This window comes from Callithrix jacchus, chromosome 14 (assembly GCF_049354715.1).
Source record: "Callithrix jacchus isolate 240 chromosome 14, calJac240_pri, whole genome shotgun sequence".
NCBI classification, from domain to species: domain Eukaryota; kingdom Metazoa; phylum Chordata; class Mammalia; order Primates; family Cebidae; genus Callithrix; species Callithrix jacchus.
The window spans coordinates 52,385,328-52,412,638 of NC_133515.1; the positions used below are offsets into that span (position 1 = coordinate 52,385,328).

The window sequence follows — 27,311 nt, forward strand, 5'->3', positions numbered from 1 at the left end:
CCCAGTGAAAGCTCAGAGAACGAGAGGACGAATTTTCAGACGAATTTTCATCACTCACAGACCAGCAGATTTCTAGTGGAGGAGCCCCACGGGTCGCCAGCGCGACTCTTGTGGCTGGCGCAGCAGTTTTGCCGGCGCCTTGGCGTGGCAGCTCCTCATGCAGAGTAAACGGGACTGGTTCCCTTACTGACCGGTGTTTGGAGCTCCAGGAAGGCAGAGCAGCTTGTTGCGGACTCAAGAGGGAAGCCAGACCAGAGATTCCCGGGCAGAAGAGCACCATCAGTCTTATCGCTGCTATTTTGGCCGGCGCAGTGAGTTGCTTGAATCCCAGCACTGGGAATCAATAAATTGGACGTCGACTCAGAAACCTAATTAGAAAGGCGGTAATTGTAAAGATGACAGATGGATAAATTTATAATAAAGGGAAAAAAACAGCCTAAGAAGGCCGAGCATACCCAAAATCAGAACCCGTCTCCCTCTACAGGGGCTTTTGGTAATATTCTGTGAGAACTCATCTGGTGTTACAGTTCAACTAAAGGAGTTAACAAATAGTGGAGAAGAAAATAAAATATTTGGGAGTTTGAGGCAGGTGGATCACTTGAGGCCAGGGGTTCGAGACCAGCGTGGCCAACATGGCAAATCTCCATAAAAACACAAGAATTAGCCAGGCTTGGTGGCCCATGCCCATAATCCCAGCTACTCGGGAGGCTAAAGCATGAGAATTGCTTGAATCTAGGAGGCAGAGGTTGCAGTGAGCTGAGATCACACCACTGCACTCCAGCCTGGGTGACAGAGCAAGACTCTCTCCCCTCCAAAAAAAGTAGAACCAGTTAGAGCAAAAATCACATTTTGGACATTTTAAATTAAACTTGCCTAAGAATTCCTAAAATTTAAATAAAAGTAGGCTCCTGTTAGAATTAATTAAACCATTAACGAAATTAGGTACAATGCAGTATTTAAACATCTTAGAGAGATTTTTATTAAGTGGTTTATATAAATGAACATAATTTTTTTGGATACTGTGCTTATAGGAAGTAGCTTATTCCCTTATGGTGAATGATGAATCACGAATTTGATGAAGAACCTGGGCATATTATGACATACAATGGGTGATAAATTTGGGGCTCCTCCAGCTTGAATTGTCAGATGAACAGTGGCAGCCAGGTCTCTACCTTCCTGGTACATAGTTACTGAAGCATTTGTCAAATGAATGATCAAATGAATGAGTGAATGAATCATCAGATTTACATACAATCCTCTAGATTGAGATAGTTCAGAGAGGCTGGGTGATTAATCTCCCAGTGATCAGTGATCAATGATCAGTGGCAGGTTGAGACAAGGACTTGGGTTGCCTCACTTTCAATCCTGTGGTCTTTAACAAGATTTCAAACTGTGAATGTTTTCAAGAAGGCTTTAAATAAGTCTCCACCATTTCCAACAACAATAGTACTGAAAGTACATCTTTTACACCCTGGGGACTATTGTCCCATAGGTAAGGATGGCTCATTAGGAAATACAGGAAACAAGACAGTGATTGCTTTAGATATGCTTTCATATTATCTGACCTGGTTCTGATCAACAATATACCAATAAAGTGTTAGGGGGACGGAGGAGTTTCTCTAGGTCAAGTGTTTTCAAACTGAGGGTCTTGACCTCTTAGTGGTTAAAGAAATCAATTTAGGGCCGGGCACAGTGGCTCACACCTGTAATCCCAGCACTTTGGGAGGCCAAGGTGGGTGGATCACGAGGTCAAGAGATCGAGACCATACTGGTCAGCATGGTGAAACCCCGTCTCTACTAAAAATACAAAAAATTAGCTGGGCACTGTGGCGCGTGCCTGTAATCCCAGCTACTCAGGAGGCTGAGGCAGGAGAATTGCCTGAACCCAGGAGGTGGAGGTTGCGATGAGCAGAGATCGTGCCATTGCACTCCAGCCTGGGTAAACAAGAGGGAAATTCCGTCTCAAAAAAAAAATCAATTTAATGGCTGAGTTTTAAAAATAGAATAAAAAAGAAAATATCAGATTGCATTGCTACATGGTAAGGGATTAAGTATTATTTAGGGAAAACCTTATACCTTGTCACAATGTAAAAAAAAAATATATATATATATATAATTATTTTATTTTTTTTTACTGTGGATTATAGTCAAAACTTATTGAAAAAAAACCTAGAGTTGGTGATCAAGTGCCTAGCACAGAATAAGAGGGTAACATTCAGCATAATATGTATTTAGGAAAAGTAAGCCTGGGTATAAATGTAATTGTTTGGAGTTGAGGGGGAAAGGAGGAAGAACTACCACAGTTGGGTGGGCTCTTAAATCATGCACAGAGGAGAAAAAGCTCAGAGCCCAAGTGCTGAGTTCAGAGTTTAGGGCTGGAAGTCTCAACAGACTGGGCTGAGACTCAGGATCCTGAAAAGCCTCTCACTAAATGGAGATTCAGCCTGAGTTCAGGTCTGTGATGGAATCTAGCTGGAGTCGATGTGGGCAGGCTTGCAGGGGGCCAACACCTAGCCCAGGTGTCACTGGGCATGGGTGAAGATTAAGGTGTTGACTTTAAGGCGCATTGAGCCCCAGTTGCAGGTGTAGTTGGTTTTATTCAGTGCTAGATTTTGAAGGAAAGACTTGAAGGGATGTGTCCAGAGTCCATTGGAAGTGGATGTAAAAATACTGGGAAACTGGAACTGGGAGGCTATTGAATTGTGGGGGATGCAATAGGCAATGGGGTGGGGGATAAAGCAAGGGTCATACAGTGGGCTTAGAAAATCATCTCTATTACCTGTTTTTTTCTCAGATTACTTACTCCATAAAACAACTATATATGGATGATACTGCAGTGCTGCTATATTGAATATTATCCAAGTAGAATAATGAGTATAAAAGTGCTGTGTCTGCCTTTTTGTTAGTATTTTCCTACTAAATCCTTTTCCATACCTTTATTTTTAACTTTTTCCTTGACTTTTTTTTGAGATGGAGTTTCGCTCTGTCACCCAGGCTGGCGTGCAGTGGCACAATCTGCTCACTGCAGCCTCTACCTCCCAGGTTCAAGCGATTTTACTGCTTCAGCCTCCCAAGTAGCTGGGATTGGATTACAGGTATGTGCCACCATGCCCTGCTAGTCTTTGTATTTTTAGTAGAGATGTGGTTTTATCATGTTGGCCAGGCTGGTCTCAAACTCTCGACCTCAGGTGATTGCCCACCTTGGCCTCCCAAAGTGATGGGATTACAGGCATGAGCCACCACCCCCAGCTGGCATTTTGTTCTATTTGTGTCTCTTGTAAATAGGAGATAGGTATTTTTAATTAAAATATATCAAATTGTTAAACAACTTTTTACTAGGAAGGTGAATAATTGTCAAGATCCAAAAAGTTTGAAGTAGCAATTACAAAAAAAATTTAAATGCTAATTATATAACTGGATGTATTAAAATGAATACTTTGCCAACTGGCTCAAAATACAACTCAGTAAATCTTAATCTATGAAATTATGCTTTAGAGTAAATGACCATAGAAAAAGGAGTATGGGGAACAAATAGTGCTATTAGATCATATTAAACCAATCCCAGAGCACTGGTGATTTGACATCCACCAACTATAACCAGGAGGAAAAATATGATCAAAACATTTATTTTATTTATTTATTTTTTGAGACAGAGTCTTGCATTGTCAGCCAGCCTGGAGTGCAGTGACGCCATCTCAGCTCTTTGCAACCTCCATCTCATGGGCTCAAGCAATTCTCCTGCCTCAGCCTCCAGAGCAGCTGGGATAACAGGCGCCACAATCGGCTAATTTTTGTATTTTTAGTAGAAACAGGTTTTCACCATGTTGGCCAGGCTGGTCTTGAACTCTTGACCTCAGGTGATCCACTTGCCTCAGTCTCCTGCTGAGATTACAGGCATGAGCCACTACCACACATGGACAAAACATACATTTAAAAATCCTGTCTACTTTTAAAATCCTTTGAGACGTTAGAAAATGGTCAGAATTTAACTTGAAATGTTTTACTTTGTTTTTTGAAGGAATGTATAGACTGTCATTGATGGATTGCCTGTGGAATTAAAATGAGTGCAGCCTCAGACCCCATCTTGCCCTGGCCCTGTGACTTACTTCTGTTATCTCAGCACTCTGGGAGGCTGAGGTGGGCGGATTCTTTGAGCCAAGAGTTTGAAACCAGCCAGGGAAAAATAGTGAGACTCCTGTCTCTACAAAAAATAAAAAAAGAAGATATAAGGAAGCTATTTGGGTTTTTCCACTCTTTTAACTTTTAATTTTATTTACTTATTTTTTGTTTTCTTTTTTTCCCACAAAACTGGTTCAGAAGAAATTTTTATTATATATAACTGTATATAATAAAATCCATATTTATACATAATAAAATATATAATAAAAATATATATTATATATAATAAAAACATATTTGTATCATATATCATTACATAATATTACATATATATATTTGAGACAGGGTCTTCCTCTGTCTCTCAGGCTGGAAGGTAGTGATGCAATCATGGTTCACTGCAGCCTTGACCTCCCCAGCTCAAACAATCTTCCCACTTCAACCTCCCAAATAGGTGGGACTACAGGCACACACCACCACACCCAGCTAATTTTTTTTTAATTTTTTTTTTTTTTAGAGACAGGGGCTTAGTATGTTGCCCTGGCTGGTTTCAAACTTCTAGACTCAAGCAATTCTCCTGCCTTGGCCTCCCAAAGTGTGGGAATTACATGCATAAGCACTGCACCCAGCCACTCTTTGACTTCTCTAGAAGAAAAATTATGTTTAAAAACATTAAAAGACAGATTATAGAGTGACTGATACTGCAATGAATATCCTAGCATGCTGCATGACAAAGGTAAGTTCATGATGTTCATGATGGGGGTGGGAAGATATTCAGCTGGAAGGGGCATGGCTGTGGGTATGGGAAGCCAACTAGTCAGAATGGACACCAGCCACATGGCTGGAGAAGGGTCCTGAAGCCCCCCTGCAGTACTATGTATTAATGTTTTAGTGTGTGTTTCTTGAGGATCTCTAGAGGGGCTGGGCAGCAACAGGGCTCTTAGGGGATCAGGTTAGAGGCCATTTCCCAACCAGTATCAGAGCTGGTATTTCAAGACAACAATCTAGGTGCTAGGGATGCTTATTGCTTCTAGGGTGATCAATATTTTTAGGCCTCTTCAGTAGACAGGCCTTGGAAATGCATATCTAGTTTTTAAAGATAAAGCATCTCATAAATTTGTGCAGGCACACACTTCCAATTCAAATGCAGCATTTTTACTTACCTTCTTCTTTATCACATTTATATCTTCTTTCTTTTACACCAAGAATCCTGATTCTCAAGAGCACAGAGAAGGAGAGAATTAGAATAACTCATAGTTTCAATCCTAGTAGCAACACTAACAGTACCACCACTGATGTGTTTACTGAAAACAGCTAATTTTTTTGCCTATGCTATCTCCATTTCCCCTGCTTAAAAGCATCTGTTCTTTAACTACACTAAACAGAGCATGTAGCCATTACCTGCTATACTCTCTCTTTCTACACTCATTTGTCTTAGATCTGTAAGTAATAGTGTATGTAATTTTTTTTTTTTTCTTTTTAGAGATGGGGTTTCTCCATGTTGGTCAGGCTGGTCTCCAACTCCTGACCTCACGTGATCCGCCTGCCTTGGCCTCCCAAAGTGCTGGGATTACAGGCGTGAGCCACTGTGCCCGGCTGGCCCATTATTTAATATATTCCTGAGGAAAGGCACATGACAACATATTTCCTGATAGCAGATTGTTTGTGTCCTTTATATTTGAGTCTGTTTTGCTAGATATAAAATCCTGGGCTTCACTCTCAAGCAGGCTTTGTATAGGTAGAGACAAGATGTCTACCAGTGGCTCCAGAATTGTACCCTTCTAGCTTAATAACCCTGGAAGACAGAGTTTTGCTTTTCAAATAGTTCTAACAAGTCTTGGGATGAGTTCTGATTGGACTCTCTTGAGTCATGTTTTCATCTTGAAGCCAATCACTAGTGTCAAGTGGATGAAATGCAAAGATGAGCCAGGCATGAACTGTACATTCATCCTGGATCTAAGGAGTGGGATAGCCCCATCCAAGCCAAATGGATCAAGAGTGGGAAGGGACGGATTCCCCAGGGACTATCAGTGTGCCATCAGTAGAAGAGACAGGAATCGAAGTTAGATAGGCAAAAGCAATAGGTAGATATCCACTATAGTTTCACATATATGGATAGATTTTCCTCAGATTATTTGCCAGTTGTTTCAGGGATGAATCCTTCATCTGTTCAACTAGGAATGGAACTGCCATAAAGGCCTACATTTATGATTGTAGCAACATCTAGCGAGAGGCCAGATATTTACTCAGTTGGGCAAAGCTACCACAACACCCCACTACTTAGATGAATCTGGTCTAACATTGTAGAAGTATGAATCCTGTGGCCAGATGTATTGTCATGATCAGTTATTAGGAAAAATACTTAACTGAAAAGACATTGTCAGACATACCATTTGACAACAAATATGTGAAACAAGACAAACAAATAGAAAAACACATTAAGAGAAGGCTCTGACCTTTTGAAATATAATCAGAAGTAGAATTTGCTTTTAACGCTGCAAATGGAAACTTATAATGATATAATTGGTTAAAATTACAAATTAAATCTAGATAAAATTCCATTTATAGCAGCAGAAGAAGAGAATATTATGTGTCACTATCAAATGCAACAAATACATTTGGCAAAAGAATCTTTTGAAGTTGGGATCTTGGAAAATCTGTTTTCATGGACTGTGTTCCAATTGGGTATCAGTATTTTAGATGATAGAAATTAAATAGCAATTACTCTATTAAGATGGGGAGGGGGTAGTTCTTTCATAGATAAAGCATTTAGACAGCAGAATACAAAGTCATTTTTTAAAATTCTAGCATTTATTGCATGATTTTCCATGTTGCTTGGGCTTGACCTATAGAATGACTGAACCCTGCCTTTTCCCAGTGATTTCTTACTGCATCTCCCTTAGCAGCAACAGGGAGCAGTTACATTAAAATTTAAACATTCTTTAAAAATATAAGATGTGGAGCAGGAACCTGAATCCAGGAACAGAGAGCCCTTTGCGCCTCCCTCAGAATAAATGGAGACCAGAAATCAGATGTTTCCAAGAAAAGCAGGATTTCATTCAGCACTTCTCCCAGATTGTTAGGGTGCTGACTGAGGTTGAGATGGGGCACACAGAGACAGAAGATGCTATTGCCTGGCTCAAGGAGGTCCTGAAGTACAGTGCCATTGGAGGCAAGTATCACCGGGGTTTGATGGTGCTAGTAGTGTTCTGGGAGCTGGTGGAGCCAAGGAAACAGGATGCTGATAGTCTCCAGCAGGCCCTGACTGTGGGCTGGTGTGTGGAACTACTGCAAGCTTTCTTCCTGGTAGCAGATGATATCATGGATTCATCCCTCACCTGCCAGGGACAGATCTGCTGGTATCAGAAGCCAGGGGTGGGTTTGGATGCCATCAATGATGCTATCCTTCTGGAAGCATGTATCTACTGCCTGATGAAGCTCTACTGCCGGGAGCAGCCCTCTTACCTGAACCTGATCGAGCTCTTCAGAGTTGCTATCAGACTGAGATTGGGCAGACCCTGGACCTCATCACAGCCCCCCAGGGCAATTCGGATCTCGGCAGATTCACTGAAAAGAGGTACAAATCTATTGTCAAGTACAAGACGTCTTTCTACTCCTTCTACCTTCCTGTAGCTGCAGCCACGTACATGGTGGGAATTGATGGTGAGAAGGAGCATGCCAATGACAAGAAGATCCTGCTGGAGATGGGAGAGTTCTTTCAGATTCAGAATGATTACCTTGACCTCTTTAGGGACCCCAGTGTGACTGGCAGAGTTGGCACTGACATCCAGGACAACAAATGCAGCTGGCTGGTAGTTCAGTGTCTGCAGCAGGCCACTTCACAACAGTACAGATCCTGAAGGAAAATTACGGGCAGAAAGAGGCTGAGAAAGTGGCCTGGGTGAAGGCATTACATGAGGAGCTGGATCTGCCGGCCGTGTTCTCGCAGTATGAGGAAGACAGTTACAACCACATTGTGGGTCTCACTGAACAGTACGCAGCACCCCTGCCTCCAGCTATCTTTCTGGGGCTTGTGCACAAAATCTACAAGTGGAAAAAGTGACCTAGAGACTGCAAGGGCGGGGAGAGGAGGCTCTCAACAAATAAATTATTGTATAATCTTAAATATATATATATATATATATATATATATATATATATATATATATATATGATGTATACTTATAAAATAATATAGCACAAAAAAAGTGACCTAAGATTACTTCTGAAAAAATAATTAAAGGAAACAAGTTCATTATTGATAATGGTTTGGATTTACATGACTGCCCAAATCTCAGGTCAAATTGTAATCCCCAATGTTGAAGGAGGGGCCTCATGGGAGGTGACTGGATCATGGGGGCAGATCCTCCTTGCTGTTCTCATGATAGTGAGTGACCTCTCACGAGATCTGGTTGTTCTTTATATTTTTAAAAATAGAGACAAGTTTTAACATCTTGCCCAGGCTGGTGTTGAACTCCTGGCCTCAAGCAATCCACCCACCTGGGCCTCCCAAAGTGCTGGGATTACAGGCAGAGCCACCACGCCTGAGATCTGGTTGTTTATAAGTGTGTAGCACCTCCCTCTTCTCTCTCTCTCCTGTTCCAGCCATATGAGATGTGCCTGCTTCCCCTTAGCCTTCTGCCATGATTGTAAGTTTCCTTTACTTTCTGTACAGCCTGCCAAACTGTGAGCCAATTGTACCTCTTTTCTTTATAAATTGCCAGTGTCAGGTAGTTCTCTATAGCAATACAAGAACAGACTAATACAATCATCTTTTATATTCTGTCAGTAAAAGCTAAATATTGATTCTGTTTTTCTCTTTACCCCTTTTTAATCTTCATATCTCTCATTTAAAACAATCAGATAACTGGATTTCTCAATTTATGAAGCACAGTAGATTTTTGTCAAGGGGACATAACTTTCCACAAACTCAAATAATGTATCTTCTCAAGATGCAGTTGAATATGCCTAAAGCTTTAATTATAAGACACTTTCAGACTTCTCATGTCAAGTTCAGGTTGAATTGGAATTTGTCAGCATGTAAGAAAATGCAGTAATTTATATACACACACACCAATTTAGACACTCCAGATCTATTCCTGATGGACCAAAAAAGTACTGAAAGATAATTTTGGCTTTATAAAAGTGTTCCAGAATATATGATTATTATAATTTTGCTCTATTCCAATTTTTCCTTAGATTTGTGCCCTTCACACACAAATACGTATTTCTTCAATTTTTCCCTATTTCTCAAAAATCCAAGGATTCTGTATGTGTGGTACAGCTTGTCCCTGGATTTTCTGACTTTTCATTTTTGCATCATACTTTAGTATCCACGAATACATTTCTCTAGCAGTTGAAGATTACTAAACTTTTCTTCCCTGAGCAGTGTAGAGAAAATCTTTCATTCTCTACAGGAGAACATGAACATGAACAGGAACATGAACAATTAGGCTTTTATTACGTAGAGCATGGAAAATTCATTATGTTCAGTAAGTGTTTGATTCCATCTATTAGGTACTTTTAAAGACCTTTCATGCTACTCACTGGTCCACTTGGGAAATATGACAGTTCGTATCATTACCATCATAGAAATGTCTGCTGCTAAATGTCTCAGATCAAATGACTCATCACTCTCCACTCCAGTGATTTCCAACTTTAACTTCTCAAATCTTTGACCACCCCCTCTTACCCTCTCACTGGCAACAGCTACCTCACCTCCTACATTGTAGAGGAAATAGAAGCCCCAACTTCTCAATATAAAACATATAAGCCTACCTTTCCTCCTTCCTGTTGTTACAATAGAGAATTTATACTGATTGCTCTTTAATGTTAACCCCTTCTTCCTGATTTGGAGTCCATTACCTCCTTGCTTCTAAGAAGCACTACTTTATCAGTTATCTTTTTCTGCTCTTGTACATTCAGTCTCTCCCCACCTATCTTGATTAGATGCTCTGAATTGAGCTCTCAACACATTCAAGTCATTCCCATTTTTATTTTTATTTATTTGTTATTTATTTTTTGAGACAGTCTCACTCTTTTTGCCCAGCCTGGAGTGCAGTAGTGCTATCTCGGCTCACTGCAACCTCCACCTCCTAGATTCAAGTGATTCTCCTGCCTCAGCCTCCCAAGTAGCTGAGATTACAGGTGCCCACCACAATGTCAGCTAATTTTTGTATTCTTAGTAGAGATGGGGTTTCACCATGTTGGCCAGGCTGGTCTCAAACCACTCACCTTGGCCTCCCAAAGTGCTGGGATTACAAGCAAGAGCCACAACACCCAGCCTCATACCCATTTTTAAAGAAGTCTCTCAGCCCCACATCCCCTTCCAAAGATCATCTCATCTCTCTCCTTCCCTTTATGGACACACTTTTTGAATATGTGATTTGTATTTGCTGTGTAGCTGCTGTAGTTACCTTCCCCAAATCCATCTCCCCTTCTTTCTAACAAAAACTGATTTGTGGGAGGGGAGCAGCAACGGGTCCAGTGAAAGAGCTACATTTTCCGGCCTCCCTTACAGCTAGGAGTGGCCATGTCACACTGTTATGGCCAGTGATTTGTGAGCTGAAGTCATCTGGGAATTTATAGCAAATGTTTGCTTTCCTGAAATGGAACCAGACCTTCCCCCCTTGATGTTTCTTCCTTTTTACTATCTGAAACACTGATTTGAGAATTAGTAGCCTTCTTGCACTCACAATGGAAAAAAAAGCCAACACTAAGGATGACAGTGCAGAAAGATGAAGGATTCTAGAACATTGATGACATTTTGGAGCCACTGCACCAGCTTGAACTGTCAACCTCTGTCATTCTTGTTATGTGGAGAAATAACCCAATATAATTAAACTATCTCCAGCAGATTCCATTACATGTGGCCAAATGCAATTCCTAATCAATGCTCTTGATCCCTGCATTTCCTCACCTTCCACTCACTCTCAAGCCATGCCATTCTGGCTTCTGGCCGGTCATTCCACTGAGCTCACCAAGGACCTACATGTTTGGAAATCCAGGGGACATTTTTCGGCTCTCGTATTAAACTCTGACTTTGCTGTCCGTGTCCTTCTTCTTGAAACCACCTCCTCCCGTTCACCTCCTGCTGCTCCCTGTCTCCTCCACAAGTTCATCTTCCTCTTCCAGCCACATTAACTGTCTTGCAGCCTCTAGGACATACCATGGCCTTTGCCACATGCTGTTCCCTCTGCCGTTATGCTGTCTTCTCCCTCCCTTTGCCTAGCTAACTCTTCCTCATCCTTCAGTTCTCCATTGATTCTCAATGTCCTGACCTCCTTGTGAGATCACATTACCTTGTTATATATTCCTGCACAGCTCTTAACACAGGTGCAACTCTATCTTCTCCTTGAGTAGGTCATCTTTTCCCTCAGACAGTAAATGCTATGAAGTGAGGGACAAGTCTATTTTTGCTCTTTATTGTATACCCAAACCCACATAATATGTGCTCAATAATTATTTCATAAATGAGTAAATAGATCAATGTGTAATTATATAGTGATCTACTTGCTTACTTGTTTATTATCTGCCTTTCTCCATGACAGCAGGAAACAAAACTATTTTGTACATACAGTTCTAACACATTGCACATGACACAGAGCAGGAAACATTTTAATTTTTGAATAAATGAATGAGGAGGATTCCAAAGGAGACAATATAGTAGTTCTACGCATATCATGTCAGTGTTTTGAGCTTTTTATTTTATTTTTTTTTACTAACTTTTGATACTGTTTCTGGTTACAATAGAGCACCAAATACCTTTACTGTCCATAGAGAAGAGTCGTTTGGAAAATGTTACTGACTAGGTTGTTCTCACAATATGTTATGTATAATATAGACTAAGAGGATCTTGAATATATACACTTCTCCCTTTCTTCATTGCTACCAACCTGCTTGAAATTACTATCATATTTCCCTTGGACTACATTGAACCACACACCTTTCCTTAAGTGTGATTTATTAAAGTATATATAAACTTGGATGGCTCAGAGTTTTGATTGAATCTTAAAGCCAAGGATCATATCTATTTATATTATTTCCAAAGAAAACTAGACACAGGTGCATCAATAGTTTTTTATTTTGTTGTAGCAGATTATTTCTGTTCTGCATTTGGCAACATATTTAGTTCAGTTAAAGAAAGTATTTTTAAACAGCAACAATATTTGGTTTCAAATGACCAAACTGAAAATATTCAGTTAAGATAAAACATCAGTCATGGCCGGGTGCAGTGGCTCATGCCTGTAATCTCAGCACTTTGGGAGGCCGAGGTGGGTGGATCACTTGAGGTCAGGAGTTCAAAACCAGCCTGTCCAACATGGCGAAACCCCATCTTTACTTAAAATACAAAATTAGCCGGGCATGGTGGTGAATACCTGTAATCCCAGTTACTCGGGAGACTGAGGCAGGAGAATCGCTTGAACCTGGGAGGCAGAGGTTGTAGTGAGCCAAGATCATGCCACTGCACTCCAGCCTGGGCAACAAGAGCAAAACTCCATCTCAAAAAAACACACACACACACAAAAACATCAGTCACCAGGAGTGGTGGCTCATGCTTGTAATCCCAGCACTTTGGGAAGGTGAGGTGAAAGGATTGCTTGATGCCAGGAGTTCAAGACCAGCCTGGGCAACATAGTGAGACCCTCTCTCTCTATTAAAAAAATGTTTTTTATTGGGAAACTTTATAGCTGGGCTGTGAATTTAAAAAAAAATGTTTTTTAATTGCCAAGTTTGTGGCACACATCTGTAGTCCTAGCTACTTAGGAGGCTGATGTGAGAGAATTGCTTGAGCCTAGGCAGTTGAGGCTGCAGTAAGCCATGATCACACACTGCACTCCAGCCTGTGTGACAGAGTGAGACCCTATCTCAGCAAAATAATAATAGGTGAGGCACAGTAGCTCATACCTGTAATCCCAGCAATTTCGGAGGCCAAAGTAGGTGGATCACGTGAGGTCAGGAGTTTGAGACCAGCCTGCCCAACATGGTGAAACCCTTCTCTACTAAAAAATACAAAAATTAGCCAGGCATGCTGACATGTGCTACTCAGGAGGCTGAGGCATGAGAATCACTTGAACCTAGGAGACAGAGGTTACACTGAGCCGAGATCACGCCACTGCACTCCAGCCTAGGAGAAAGAGCAAGACTGTCTCAAAATAAATAAATAAATAAATAAAAGAAGAGGAGGAAGAAGAAGGAGAATGAGGAGGAGAAGAAGGAGGAGAAGGAAAAGAAGATGAGGAGGAATCAGTCAATGACTTTTTAAGTCCTCCCCCTCTTTCCTGCCCCATGAATTCTTAGCCATTGAGGTACCTGAGATATTCAGTGAGGTTGATATTTATGCAACTGTGATAGCCCTGAGCATGTCCTCTGGCTGTGGTCAGCTCATCTGACTCCTGCTTATCTTCTAAGGCCAAGATCCTGTCTGTCTCCTTTGACTCCTCATCCTCTCACACACGTGCCACGTCACTTATATATGTTTACATAAACATATGTGGGGATATATCCTTTCTCTCCAGCCAGCCAGGGAAGGATGAAACAAGTATCTTATACATTGTTTTAGCCACAGGGCCTACTACAGAAAATGTTCCACTGCTGCCAATACTCAATGCTTATTTTCTTTTCTTTCTTTTTTTTTTTTTTTTGAGACAGAGTTTTGCTCTGTTGCCAGGCTGGAGTACAGTGGCACAATCTCAGCTTACTGCAACATCCACCTCCCAGGTTCAAGCAATTCCCCTGCCTCAGCCTCCTGAGTAGCTGGGACTACGGGGACTACAGGCGAATGCCACCATGCCCAACTAATTTTTTGTATTTTAGTAGAGACGGGGTTTCATCATGTCGGCCAGAATGGTTTTGATCTCCTGATCTGGTGATCCGCCTGCCTCGGCCTCCCAAAGTTCTGGGATTACACGCCTCACCCACCATGCCCAGCCCTTTTTAGTTAGTAAGATTTAACAATCATTTACTATCTGCTGGGCACTGTTACACTCAATAGGTGCTACTGTTGTTTTCCTCCCACAGATGAGAGTCTAACAAATTGCGCAAGTCTCACAGTTAATGAGTACTATGCCCCATATGCAAAACCCAGCTCACCAGATTCCAGAGCTAAGGCTCTAACTATCAGGCTACTCTGTGTCTGCCTCATCAATATTCCAAGGTGCCAAACTCCAACCAGGCTGCCTTTGCTCTTGACTAACTTTGAAGGCATCAGGTGACCAGCTTTGCTCACAACTAGTCAGAGGCATTTCACATTGTTCTCAAATGAAATCCTAAGTCTGCAAATAATTGAGAAAGAAATCTTTTTGGAAACAGCAGGAAGGGATGATCTATAGAAACCCACTTTGACATTGGGATGCACACAGCTCAGGACTATAAAAAGCCACTACATTAAGATTGCAAAATAAAAATCAAATTGCCTTATAATTTTTTTTTTAGAGAACTGTAAATGGCACCCTATCATCTCTGGGGAAATCTTTCCCTAAAGCTCCAATCCTCTTGGTCACCCAGATGAATAAAATTGGTCTCCTTCCTTTTCGTCTCTTCATTCTCTGCCCCATCAGATCAAAAGGAAACCATCTCACTTTAAGGCTTAAGCTTGGTTGAAGTTTCTAGCTAGTTAAGCTGAAAGCAAAAAAGTCATTTCGGCCAGGTGCAGTGGCTCATACCTGTAATCCCAGCACTTTGGGAGGCCAAGGTGGGCAGATCACCTGATATCAGGAGTTCGAGACCAACCTGACCAACATGGAGAAACCCTGTCGTTAGTAAAAATACAAAAATTAGCCGGGTGTGGTGGCACGTGCCTGTAATCCCAGCTACTAAGGAGGCTGAGGCAGGAGAATCACTTCAACCCAGAAGGCAGAGGTTGCAGTGAGCCAAGATGATGCCATTGCACTCCAGCCTGGGCAACAGCCGTATCAAAGAAAAAAAAAAAAGAAAAGTCATTTCACGTTGGCATGGTAGTAGAAAGCATTTGGCCACGTTTTAGTTTAACAATGGAAGAATATTAAGATTTAGTATCCCCATTTAACTAATACAGTCGATTAATACCCTTCCTATCAGGAAAAAAAAAGCTTTGCAAAGTCTTGATTATTGATATTTTAACCAGCTTACCCTAGTGCAAGTCACTATATCACGAACCACTGAGTTCCTCACAAGCTCAAGAGACTCTAACCGTTGGGGAATAGTCCAGGGGTAAGATAACTCAGAGACGTGAACCTGCAGCAAAATGGAATTTCTTCAAATTAGGGATCAGGAGAAGCAACAGATAAAAGCAACTGGCAACTGGAGATGTCCTTTTTATTCTCCGTTCTAGAAGCATGCTGGCAGAGGCTTTAACTAACTAAATTTACTTGCAAGTTCTCCAAAGGGAGTGATCATATCGTAACAGGGTAACTTTTCAGAACACTTCACTTTGCAAACAAGTTCCCAGGACCTTGTAAAATACTTTATTCTGAACCTTAATATAAGTATAAAAATGCCAGCATGTCCATTGCATATCCTAACTACAAAAAACATGAGTTTAACTATTCACTGAAAATGGAAACTTCAATCATATTTATAATTTACTAGAGCATGCAATCTTCATTTTGAAAGACTTAAAGCATCAAGGGGGTATTTATCCAAAATTAGCATCCAGTAATAGCACCTTGGGATATCCCTGTTTTGGCAGCATCTGTAGCCAGATCTGGTTACAGTTAATAAATCTAATGCTGGAGCCACTGACCTCAGGAAAACAGGTGTCCTCTCCAATAGCAAGTCCACATTCTGGACAATGAGAAATGTGCTTGATGTAATTGCCTGGAGGCCTGGCCTGCTTGCTCAGATATCTGGCCAGCATAGTGGCCCCTTCACAAAGAATGAAGTTTTCATCTCTTCTTCAGATTCATTGCTCTATAATTAATTAAGCATTACATTACCCTCTCCCCCATAAAAAAAAGTTGGCTTGGCTGAATACAATACGCTACCATTTGTTTTATTTATCAATGAATCCAAAGTCTATTGAATGCCCACTATGTACCAAGCACTTGGCAGGCCATGAAGATAAAAATATTAAGTGACAAGGAATCTCTTTCATTAATAAGCTCAGCATAGTAGCTCAATAATTGTTTGAAGGATGCAGAATGGATCTTCTATCTATATTTTATCCTTCCAGCTCAATCTTAAAAGCCCATTTCAGGTCTTATCTTCTTGTTCATAATTAGAAAATCTCTATTAAGTTCCCAAAACCGTGTTGGGCACTGGAACTACAAAGATGTGGAGAGTGCAATCCCCATCACTAGGAGCTTTAGCACTGCAGGCAGAAGATAAGCAAGGCAGACAGGACTGGATCATGGAAGATATAAGCCAGGCTAACTAAGGAGTGTGGGCTTTAACCTACAGCCCTGAGGCAGTATTAGACAATCTAAGGAAGAGAAGCATGATTAAATTTTTATTCTGGAAATATCATTTTGACAATAATAAAGATGGATGGTAAGGAAGTGTGGCTGGAGGGAAGGAGGCCAGAGGGGAGGAAAAATCAAATTCCAAAGCTACGGAAGATTTAGCTAATAAGATTTAGCAACAAATCGAATGTGAAGACTGAGGGAAAGCATAAAATCTAGGATGACTCTTAAGGTTCTGGCATGACAGATATAGGTGAAGGGGAGGAAGGCAGCAAATCACACTGCCACATGTGTACCTATACAACAGTCTTGCATGTTCTTCACATGTACCCCAAAACCTAAAATGCAATTAAAAAAAAAGATTCTGGCATGAGTGGCATTAGCAGGAAAAGGAGTAACAGGCTAGTAGAAAAAATGAGCTCAACTGTGACTGTGTATTGTTGCCCCTTTGTAATATCCAGGTGTCATCATCAACTTTGCTGTTTAAAATATTTGCCTGAGCCTACCACACAAAAAGTGCCCAGGTCCAGGTGTGTTCACAGCCGAACTCTACCAGACACATAAAGAGGAGCTGGTACCATTCCTTCTGAAACGATTCCAAATAATCCAAAAAGAGGGAATCCTTCCCAAATCATTTTATGAGACCAACATCATCCTGATACCAAAACCTGGCAGAGACTCAACAAGAAACGAAAACTTCAGGCCAATATCCATGATGAACATAGACACAAAAATCTTCAATAAAATACTGGCAAGCCGATTGCAACAGCACATCAAAAAGCTTATCCACCATGATCAAGTAGGATTCATCCCGGGGATGCAAGGCTGGTTCAACATACACAAGTCTATAAACGTAATTCACCACATAAACAGAACCAAAGACAAAAACCACATGATTATCTCAATTGATGCAGAGAAGGCCTTTGACAAAATTCAACAGCCCTTTATGCTAAAAACCCTCAATAAACTAGGTATTGACGGAACGTATCTCAAAATAATAAAAGCTATTTACGACAAACCAACAGCCAATATCATACTGAATGGGCAAAAACTGGAAGCATTCCCTTTGAAATCTGGCACTAGACAAGGATGCCCTCTCTCACCACTCCTATTCAATATAGTACTGGAAGTTCTAGCCAGAGCAATGAGGCAAGAAAAAGAAATAAAGGGTATTCAAATAGGAAAGGAGGAAGCCAACTTGTCTCTCTTTGCAGATGACATGATTGTATATCTAGAAGACCCCATCGTCTCAGCCCAAAAACTCCTGAAACTGATAAGCAACTTCAGCAAAGTCTCAGGATACAAAATCAATGTGCAAAAATCACAAGCATTCCTATACACCAATAACAGACTTAAAGAGAGCCAAATCAAGAATGAACTGCCATTCACAATTGCTACAAAGAGAATAAAATACCTAGGAATACAACTAACAAGGAACGTAAAGGACCTCTTCAAGGAGAACTACAAACAACTGCTCAATGAAATAAGTGAGGACACAAACAGACGGAGAAACATTCCATGTTCATGGTTAGGAAGAATCAATATCATGAAAATGGCCATACTGCCCAAAGTAATTTAGAGATTCAATGCTATCCCCATCAAGCTACCAATGACCTTCTTCACAGAACTGGAAAAAACCACCTTAAACTTCATATGGAACCAAAGAAGAGCCCGCATAGCCAAGTCAGTTCTAATCAAAAAGAACAAAGCAGGAGACATCACACTACCAGACTTCAAACTATACTACAAGGCTACAGTAATCAAAACAGCATGGTACTGGTACCAAAACAGAGATATAGACCAATGGAACAGAACAGAGCCTCGGAGGCAACACAACATATCTACAACCATCCGATCTTTGACAAACCTAACAAAAACAAGCAATGGGGAAAGGATTCCCTGTTTAATAAATGGTGTTGGGAACACTGGCTAGCTATGTGCAGAAAGCAGAAACTGGACCCCTTCCTGACACCTTACACTAAAATTAACTCCACATGGATTAAAGACTTATACATAAGACCTAACACCATAAAAACCCTAGAAGAAAATCTAGGCAAAACCATTTAGGACATAGGAGTAAGCAAGGACTTCATGACCAAAACACCAAAAGCATTTGCAACAAAAGCCAAAATAGACAAATGTGACCTAATCATACTCCACAGCTTCTGCACAGCAAAAGAAACAATCATTAGAGCGAATCAGCAACCAACAGAATGGGAAAAAAATTTTGCAGTCTACCCATCTGACAAAGGGCTGATATCCAGAATTTACATAGAACTAAAACAGATTTACAAGAAAAAAAACAAACACACCCATTCAAAAGTGGGCAAAGGATATGAAAAGACACTTTACAAAAAAAGACATACATGAGGCCAACAAACATATGAAAGAAATGCTCATCATCACTGGTCATTAGAGAAATGCAAATCAAAACTACATTGAGATACCATCTCATGCCAGTTAGAATGGCGATCATTAAAAAATCTGGAGACAACAGATGCTGTAGAGGATGTGGAGAAATAGGAACACTTTTACACTGCTGGTGGGAGTGTAAATTAGTTCAATCATTGTGGAAGACAGTGTGGCGATTCCTCAAGGACCTAGAAATAGAAATTCCATTTGACCTAGCAATCCCATTACTGGGTATACATCCAAAGGATTATAAATCGTTCTACTATAAGGACACATGCACACGAATGTTCATTGCAGCACTGTTTACAATAGCAAAGACCTGGAACCAACCCAAATGCCCATCGATGATAGACTGGACAGGGAAAATGTGGCACATATACACCATGGAATATTATGCAGCCATCAAAAATGATGAGTTCATGTCCTTTGTAGGGACGTGGATGAACCTGGAAACCATCATTCTCAGCAAACTGACACAAGAACAGAAAATGAAATACTGCATGTGCTCACTCATAGGTGGGTATTGAACAATGAGAACACATGGACGCAGGGAGGGGAGCACTAACACTGGGGTCTGTTGGGGGTAATAGGGGAGGGACAGCGGAGGGTGGGGAGTTGGGGAGAGAGAGCATGAGGAGAAATGCCAGATACAGGTGAAGGGGAGGAAGGCAGCAAATCACACTGCCACGTGTGTACCTATGCAACTATCTTGCATGTTCTTCACATGTACCCCAAAACCTAAAATGCAATAAAAAAAAAACACAGGAAAAAGAAATAAAAAATAATAATAAAATATTTTCTGGAAACTCATGGAAGAGTTAAGGATTCAGGAGTCATCACCTTTTAGATGGCGGCTGAAACATGATTTCGAGTAACATTACCAATTCTGTATCTAGCCCATAATACTCCCTGGTTCCAAATACCTTGAACTCATCCCCACTATGTAACAGGAGCCCTGCCTCTACCTGCTGATCAGGGACAATGACCTCTGCCAAGATAGTGACTCCTCTGCTTGCCTCCTCGCCCCCAGACACAAGGACTCCAAAGTATTCATAGGACACTCCGAGGACTCGAAAGGCGGCAGCCATAGCCTGTAGCTCACTGCATCCCCTGGCAAGAGTGCACTCCAATACCAGCCCCTTCAGCCATGCGGAGCCCAGAGTTGTAGAGGTGGAAACAAAATCCTCCAGTGGCATTTTTGGAGTGATGATAAGTCAAGGAAAAAAAAATGTTTTACTAAGTCTTGACTATTGTTATTTTAACCAGCTTACCCTTTTGTATTTTAAGTGAAAGGCACTATGTTACTTAAATACAAAAGTGTAAGCTGGTTAAAATATCAATAGTCATATCAATGACTCATCCAGTATTTATTTTTTCATTCATTTATTATTCATTAATTAATTCTTTTTTGGCCAACTAATACAAATGGAATTTCTATCTCATATTCTAGGTAATGTGAAAGTCTATGGGTGAACATCAATGAGTAAGCTTTGATTCCCTACCCTAAAATATCTCATAACCTGGTTATTATTATTATCAACTGAATAATTCTCTAATTCTGTGTGTGTCTAATCTTATTTTACTAAGAAGAAAATAAACTTCTCAAAGTAAAGGACATTCTCTCAGTCTCCGTAAAAAAAAAATCCTCATAAAGTCCTACCACAAAGTTCTGCTCTTTGTAGATGCTCAGTAAAAACCTTGAGGGTTAGATCAATTACACATTTAAATATATAGACCAGGCCAGACACAGTGGTTCACTATTGTAATCCCAGCACTTTGGGAAGCTGAGACAGGCAGATTGCTTGAGCCAGAAGTTCAAGACCAGCCTAGGCAACATGGTGAAACTCTGTCTCTACAAAAAAAAAAAGACAAAATTAGCCAGCATGGTAGCATGTGCCTATAATCCCAGCTACCGAAGAGGTTGAGGTGGGAGGATCACCTGAGCCCAGGATGTTGAGGCTGCAGTGAGCCATAATCATGCCACTACACTTCAGCCTGGGCAACAGAGTGAGACCCTGTCTAAAAAAATTTTTTTTAATTATATATATATATAATTTCTCTCTATATATATATGGAAAGAGAGAGAGAGAGACCAATGTGTTTATTTTTTAAAAATAGTTTTGGAGGGGAAGGGCTCTGACAATCCTCAACTTATGATGATCCGACTTATGATTTTTTGACTTTACAATAGTGCAAAAGCAATCTGCATTCTGGAGAAACAATACTTGGAATTTTGGGCTTTGATCTTTTCCCAGGATAGCAATGTGCAGTCCAATATTCTCTCAATGCTGGAGGGTGGCAAATGAGCCACAGCTCTCGATCAGCCACACCATCGTGAGGGCACATAATCAATACTCTATGGTGTGCTGTGTTGCCAGAGGTTGCACCCAACCATAGGCTAATATAAGTGATCTGAGCATGTATAAGGTAGGCTAGTCTAAGCTATGATATTTAGGAGGTTAGGTGTCTTTTTTTTTTTTTTGAGATGGAGTCTTGCTCTGTTGCCCAGGCGAGAGCTTGGCTCAGTGCAACCTCTACCTCACAGGTTCAAGGGATTCTCTTGCCTCAGCCTCCCAAGTAGCTGGGACTACAGGCAAACACCACCACACCAGGCTAATTTTTGTATTTTTAGTAAAGATGGGATTTCACTATGTTGGCCAGGCTGGACTCTAACTCCTGACCTCATGATCTCCCCACCTCAGCCTCCCAAAGTGCAAGCGTAAGCCATTGTGCCTGGCCTGGGTTAGGTGTCTTAAATGCATTTTCCACTTTTTCAGCATATGATGGGTTTATCAGGATACAACCCCATTGTAAGTCGGGGAGCATCTGAATTAAATTTTCATGATAAAAAACAAGAAATATTAGACAAAAAGATTCTTTTTAATAATCATTTTAATATACTATCCAACGATAAGCACTATTAATATCTTATGTAGAATACTCAGTCTTTCTTCTAACTACAAAAACATACTTTTTAAAACATTTTTGGTAAATGGATCATATTAAGCATATATTTGTGCTTTTTCATTTATTAATGTTGTATCATGAACATATTCCCATGCCATGAAATATAGATTCTCACCTCATTATTTTTAACTGTTTCATTGTATCCCATTGTATTACATTCCATGATTTATTCAGCAGTTTCTATACTGATGCAAACTTTTCATATTTCCAAATGTTCACTATTATAAAGAGTGTAATAATGAACATCTTTTTACTTAAGACTTTATACATTGTGTGGTTTATTCCATATAATACATTTCTAGAAATTGGTTTATATATTTCTAAGACCCTCTGGGTATATTTCCAATTTGTTTTGTTGTTGTTTTGAAATGGAGTCTTGCTCTGTCACCCAGACTGGAGTGCAGTGGCATGATCTTAGCTCACTGCAACCTCTGCCTCCTGGGTGCAAGTAATTCTCCTGCCTCAGCCTCCGCAGTAGCTAGGATTACAGGCATGTGCCACCATGTCCAGCTAATTTTTGTATTTTCATCATGTTGGCCAGGCGGGTCTCAAACTCCTGACCTCAGGTGATCCACCTGCCTCAGCCTCCCAAAGTGCTGGGATTACAGAAGTGAGCCACTACGCCTGGCTACCAATTTGTTTTTTCAATATAAGACGATCCCCACTTAGAGTCTGAGTTTCAAAATCCTAATTAAGGTTGTTTATTAAGGCTATTTGGAAGCCAAAGGCAGCAACTCATGATTTTTAAAAGATTGAAATATAGCACACATGAATTTCTCATGTCAGAAATGAACTTGATAAAAATTTATAAAATGAACACACACACAAAACCCAGATTAAGAAACATATCATTACCAAAAGCCCTCTCCTGTCTCCTTCTAGTCCCTACACACCACTGACTTTTCTTCCAGAAAGCTCCCAGCCAGTGTCTGAGCACAGCCAAGCGAGGGACCCCTCGAGGATTTTCTCAGAGCTACACCTCAGCCTAAGGCGTTTCCTGCTCAACCCTCCTTCCTTTCTCTTCTGCCTTTACAGATGTCGGACCTGCACCATGGGCTAGAGACTTTCCTGGACTACTCCCGCTCCTTTTCCCTCTTGTCCTTTACCAGATATTACCCACAACGAATCTCTCCCCCTTCTAACTTTGCCTTGATGTCTACTTCCCTAAGGACCCATCGGCACAGCTCGTCCTGAAGGCAGTCGGAAACCACAAGCTCCGTTTGGGGACTGAACTGCGTGCCTCCCAGCTGGCAAGGAGAACCGCATCCCAAGTGGTATGTGGGCAGGGATAGTCCCAGTCACAAGGGCTAGCCCATTTGCAAAAAATACCATCAGTAGTGACTTGAGAGTGACATCCCAGTGGAGAATACACTGGCTGGTGAGAGGATTCAAGCCCTGGAAAGCATGGGGACCTGGGGGAGGGGAGGCACCTCACACGGGAACGATGGAGTGAGCTGATTGCTCAAAATGGAAGACCATTTTTCCACAGACTGGGGTAGTGTAGGGGATGGTTTCAGGATGATTCAAGTGCATTACATTTATTAGGCACTTTATTTATATTATTGTTACATCGTAATGTATAATGAAATAATGATACAACTCACCATAATGTAGACTCAGTGGGAGCCCTGAGCTTGTTTGCCTGCAACTAGATGGTCCCATCTGGGATGATGGAAGACAGTGACAGATCATCAGGCATTAGATTCTCATAAGGAATGCGCAGCCTAGATCCCTCACATGCACAGTTCACAACAGGGTTTGGACTCCTGTGAGAATCTAATGCTGATGACCTGACAGGAGGCGGAGCTCAGGTGGTAACGATCACTGGCTTGCCATCCACCTCCTTCTGTGCAGCCCATGAGTCCGTGGCCCGCAAGTTGGGGATCCCTGCTACAGAGGAAGCATTGCAAGCAGAGGGCAGTCAACAAAGAGTTATGGCTAAGTGTGACAACAGAGGGTCTCTTTAGTAATTTATAGGGTGAAAGAGTTAGCACAGCCAAGGAACAAACTCAGGATCTGAGAGTCAGGGTCAAAGTTCCCCAAAATGGTTGAATGCTTGGTCAAGGCAGGTCTATTGTGCCCCAGTTGGGAAAATCTGGGGCCCTGAAACATAGGATGGGAAAATCTGGGTTGATGACCTGAAAGACGGCATATCGGCAGACTCCCTGGCGCCCCCAGAATCTGCATATGTGGCCCACCCTTCCCTGTGCAGAAAGACACTGCAGAAGCCTCTCTCCTCCAGGCAACTGGTACCGCCTAAGAAGCTGTGCCCACTTCCTCTCCTGGCTGCAAGGTCGATAATTTGGGGTAATCCCAGTATAACTTGACTGGGGACATCTGGGCCTGGTAAGGGCACTAGTGTCCCTATCTCAGCTTATACCTGTGGTCCTGGGGAACATCATGACCAACTGACCGAGGAAGCCCATGCTTGGTTTACGGGTGGGTCAGCTCAACGTGTGGGTACAAGCTTTGTCATTGGAATGGGCACAATGGGCATGTGAAGGGGTGGCCATGGTAGCAGAGACAGAGGCTACCTCTGACCCCAAATCATGGACTTCTCCAAAATTCCTATGTTGAAACCCTAACCCCCAAGGTGATGGTGTTAGGAGGTGGGGCCTTTGGGAAGTGGTTAGATCATGAGGGCAGAGCACTCATGAATTGAAACAAGGGGTGGATCATGGCAACCACAGATAGGTGCACTGTTTGCATTTCCCTTCAAGAAAGAACTGAATGATCAGCTGCAAGGAGAGCAGTCAGCTGACAGCCTCCAGTTGCAGCATCTTTAAGACCGGCTGCACCAATATATAGATCTCGATAGAGATCTGTTGAGCTGAGGCCATGCTTTTCCCACCCCGGCAGTCCCAGCCAATGACTGAGCACGACAAGGAGCCACTCAGCCCCTTCCCTTATGTTTGAGAACTTGTTATCCAAATCCCCAATCCCAACCACGGGATTCCAACTGGAGCAATCATGCTCTTATATGTCCCGGTTCCCATCGTCAAAGTTGAACTTGTATAAGGTTGGATGCCCAAGCTAGGCCACGCATAATCCTTCCCCTGGCTTTTGTCGTTTTTTTAAACTATAGCTGAGAAGAACATCTCTCTAGTGCAGTAAGTTGCAAGAGATAGGCTCGGGAGTTGTTGGTTTCTGGCCATGTGAGGAAGCCCATCTGCAGTGAATGAGAAAGAAACCAACAGACACAGACACGCAGAGAGGAGACAGAAAGTGCCTGCAATGTCGGAGCTCTGAGGTCCAGCTGTACCCAGCTCTCCAGAGTCTGATTGTTCTAACCTTTTTAGTTTGGTGTGTTTCCAATAAACATTCTAATTGGAATCAGGTCTCTATCACATGTGACCAAATGAGTTCTGACACACATTTAGCAGTATCCTACACCTATTTTATATTAATAGTTAACGTAGAGTGAGTTGATGGTTTATTATGTTCTAGACAATGGGCTAAGCACTTTACATATATGAATTCATTTAGTTCTCCAAGTAACAATATGAGTCTACTCTGTCTCTGTTATTTCTCCCAATTTACATATAAAGAGACTGAGGCTAATTTGCTCTAGATCAAGGCTACATAACATATTTTAGCACATGACCTTATAATGGGGGGCTTTGGAGAGCAGAAACTTTGGAAATGTGCCTTCTTCAGTGTTTTAGTTTCTCACTCAGTGATGTCATCTCTGTTTTGTGGCATTAGCAAGACAGATTTGCAGTTGCAGGTGTCTTGCAACCCCTGCTGAGGGTTGAAAATCTTTTTAGGAATAAGGAGAGCAGCATGATACAGAAGCAGAACTGGTCATTCTCTACATTTGCACATTTTGGAAGCTTATACTGGGATTCAAGATTGGACAAGTATGAGTAGTTACATGGTCAGAACATATAAATTGGGACAATCCTAGAAATCTAAGAAGTAAAGAAAAACTAAGAAGTAAGGTACACAGAGGGGTACCTACCAACAGATAGCTCTCAATAGAGACTCCTGGAAAGCCAAATCCTTCCCTCCCAGAGGACTGAAATCCAATGTCAGTGAGTCACTCCTTTATGTGAAGCATCCACATGACCTCTGCTCTCTTAAAATTAAATTCTGAGGCCAGTCAAGGTGGCTTATGCCTGTAATCCCAGCACTTTCGGAGGCCAAGGTGGGAGGATCACTTGAGGCTGGGAGTTCAAGACTGGTCTGGAAACATGGTGAAACTCCATCTCTACAAAAAATACAAAAATTGACCAGGCATGGTGGCTCACGCCTGTGGTCCCAGCTACTGCAGAGTATGAGGTGAGAGGATTGCTTGAGCCCTGGAGGCGGAGGTTGCAGTGAGCCAAGATTACACCTCTTTACTGCAGCTTGGGTGACAGAACAAGACCCTGTCTTTAAAAAAAAAAAGAGAGAGAGTACTAAAAGGTAGGGAAAGGCCTCTTTAACCCCACCACTAAGTGGAACTTCTGTTAGTACCAGGACTCTGTCTCTGGGTCAAGACCATCCAAAAGAAATATAATTCGAGCCACATATTTCATTAAAATTTTCCTGGTAGCCATATTTAAACATTTTTTTCTAAAACAAGTGAAACATTTTAATAATATGTTTACTTAATACGGTATATAAAATATTATTTCAACAGATGGTCAATTAAAAATTATTAATGAACTAGTTGATGGTCTTTTTTCTTAAGTCTTTGAACACTAGTACATTTTACACTTACAACAAACCTCAATTCAGATGTTAAATTCTCATCAGAAATATTTGATCTGGCCGGGTGCAGTGGTTCATGCCTATAATTTCAGCACTTCGGGAGGCTGAGGTGGGCAGACCACTTGAGGTCAGGAGTTCAAGACCAGCCTGGCCAACAAGGTGAAACCTCATCTCTACTAAAAATATAAAAGTTAGCCAGGAGTGGAGAGCACCTATTATTCCAGTCCTTGGGAGGCTGAGGCAGGAGAATCATTTGAACCTGGGAGGCAGAGGTTGCAGTGAGCCGAGACCATGCCACTGAATTTCCGCCTGCATGACAGAGCAAGACTCCATCTCAAAAAATAAAAAAGGAAAAGAAATTTTTAATCTGTATTTAGATTTCATAAAATTAAAAACTGAAAAATTAGTTTTATACACCAAGTTGTTCAAATAAGTATCAGTTTTCAAATTTAAATTTAAACTAATTAAAATGCATACAATTAAAAATTCTATTCCTTGGTCACAGCAGACACATTTCAAGTTCTTAGTGGTCCCGGTGGCTAGTGGCACCATGTCAGACAGCATAGAGAACATTCCAGTGGTACAAAAAGTGCTCTGGGACTGTGCCACACTAGATGGTTCCAGCCTTGGCCCTGCAGAGTTGGAAGTGAGTTATGTACACAAACAGGTTCCTCAGCTTCCCAGAGGCCTTCCCATGCCTCTCCCTGGGGTCCCAGACTAAGGCTTCTGAAGCCCTTCCTC

The 27,311-nt window shown here is 41.5% G+C and overlaps 1 long non-coding RNA gene and 1 pseudogene across 2 annotated transcripts in view; both read left to right on the top strand.

Annotated features, from left to right (window-relative positions):
- Positions 1 to 8,242, top strand: part of LOC118147314 (farnesyl pyrophosphate synthase pseudogene) — a 32,454-nt pseudogene extending 24,212 nt beyond the window's left edge. The window contains exons 2-3 of the transcript XR_013526587.1: positions 2,971 to 3,095; positions 4,634 to 8,242. The product of XR_013526587.1 is annotated as a farnesyl pyrophosphate synthase pseudogene (transcript). The remainder of the gene's footprint in view (positions 1 to 2,970; positions 3,096 to 4,633) is intronic.
- A 26-nt stretch (positions 8,243 to 8,268) lies between these two features.
- Positions 8,269 to 27,056, top strand: LOC144579289 (uncharacterized). Its single transcript, XR_013526588.1, has 3 exons — positions 8,269 to 19,424; positions 23,045 to 23,149; positions 24,961 to 27,056. It is a non-coding gene; the product is annotated as an uncharacterized LOC144579289 (long non-coding RNA).
- Positions 27,057 to 27,311: the final 255 nt, after the last annotated feature.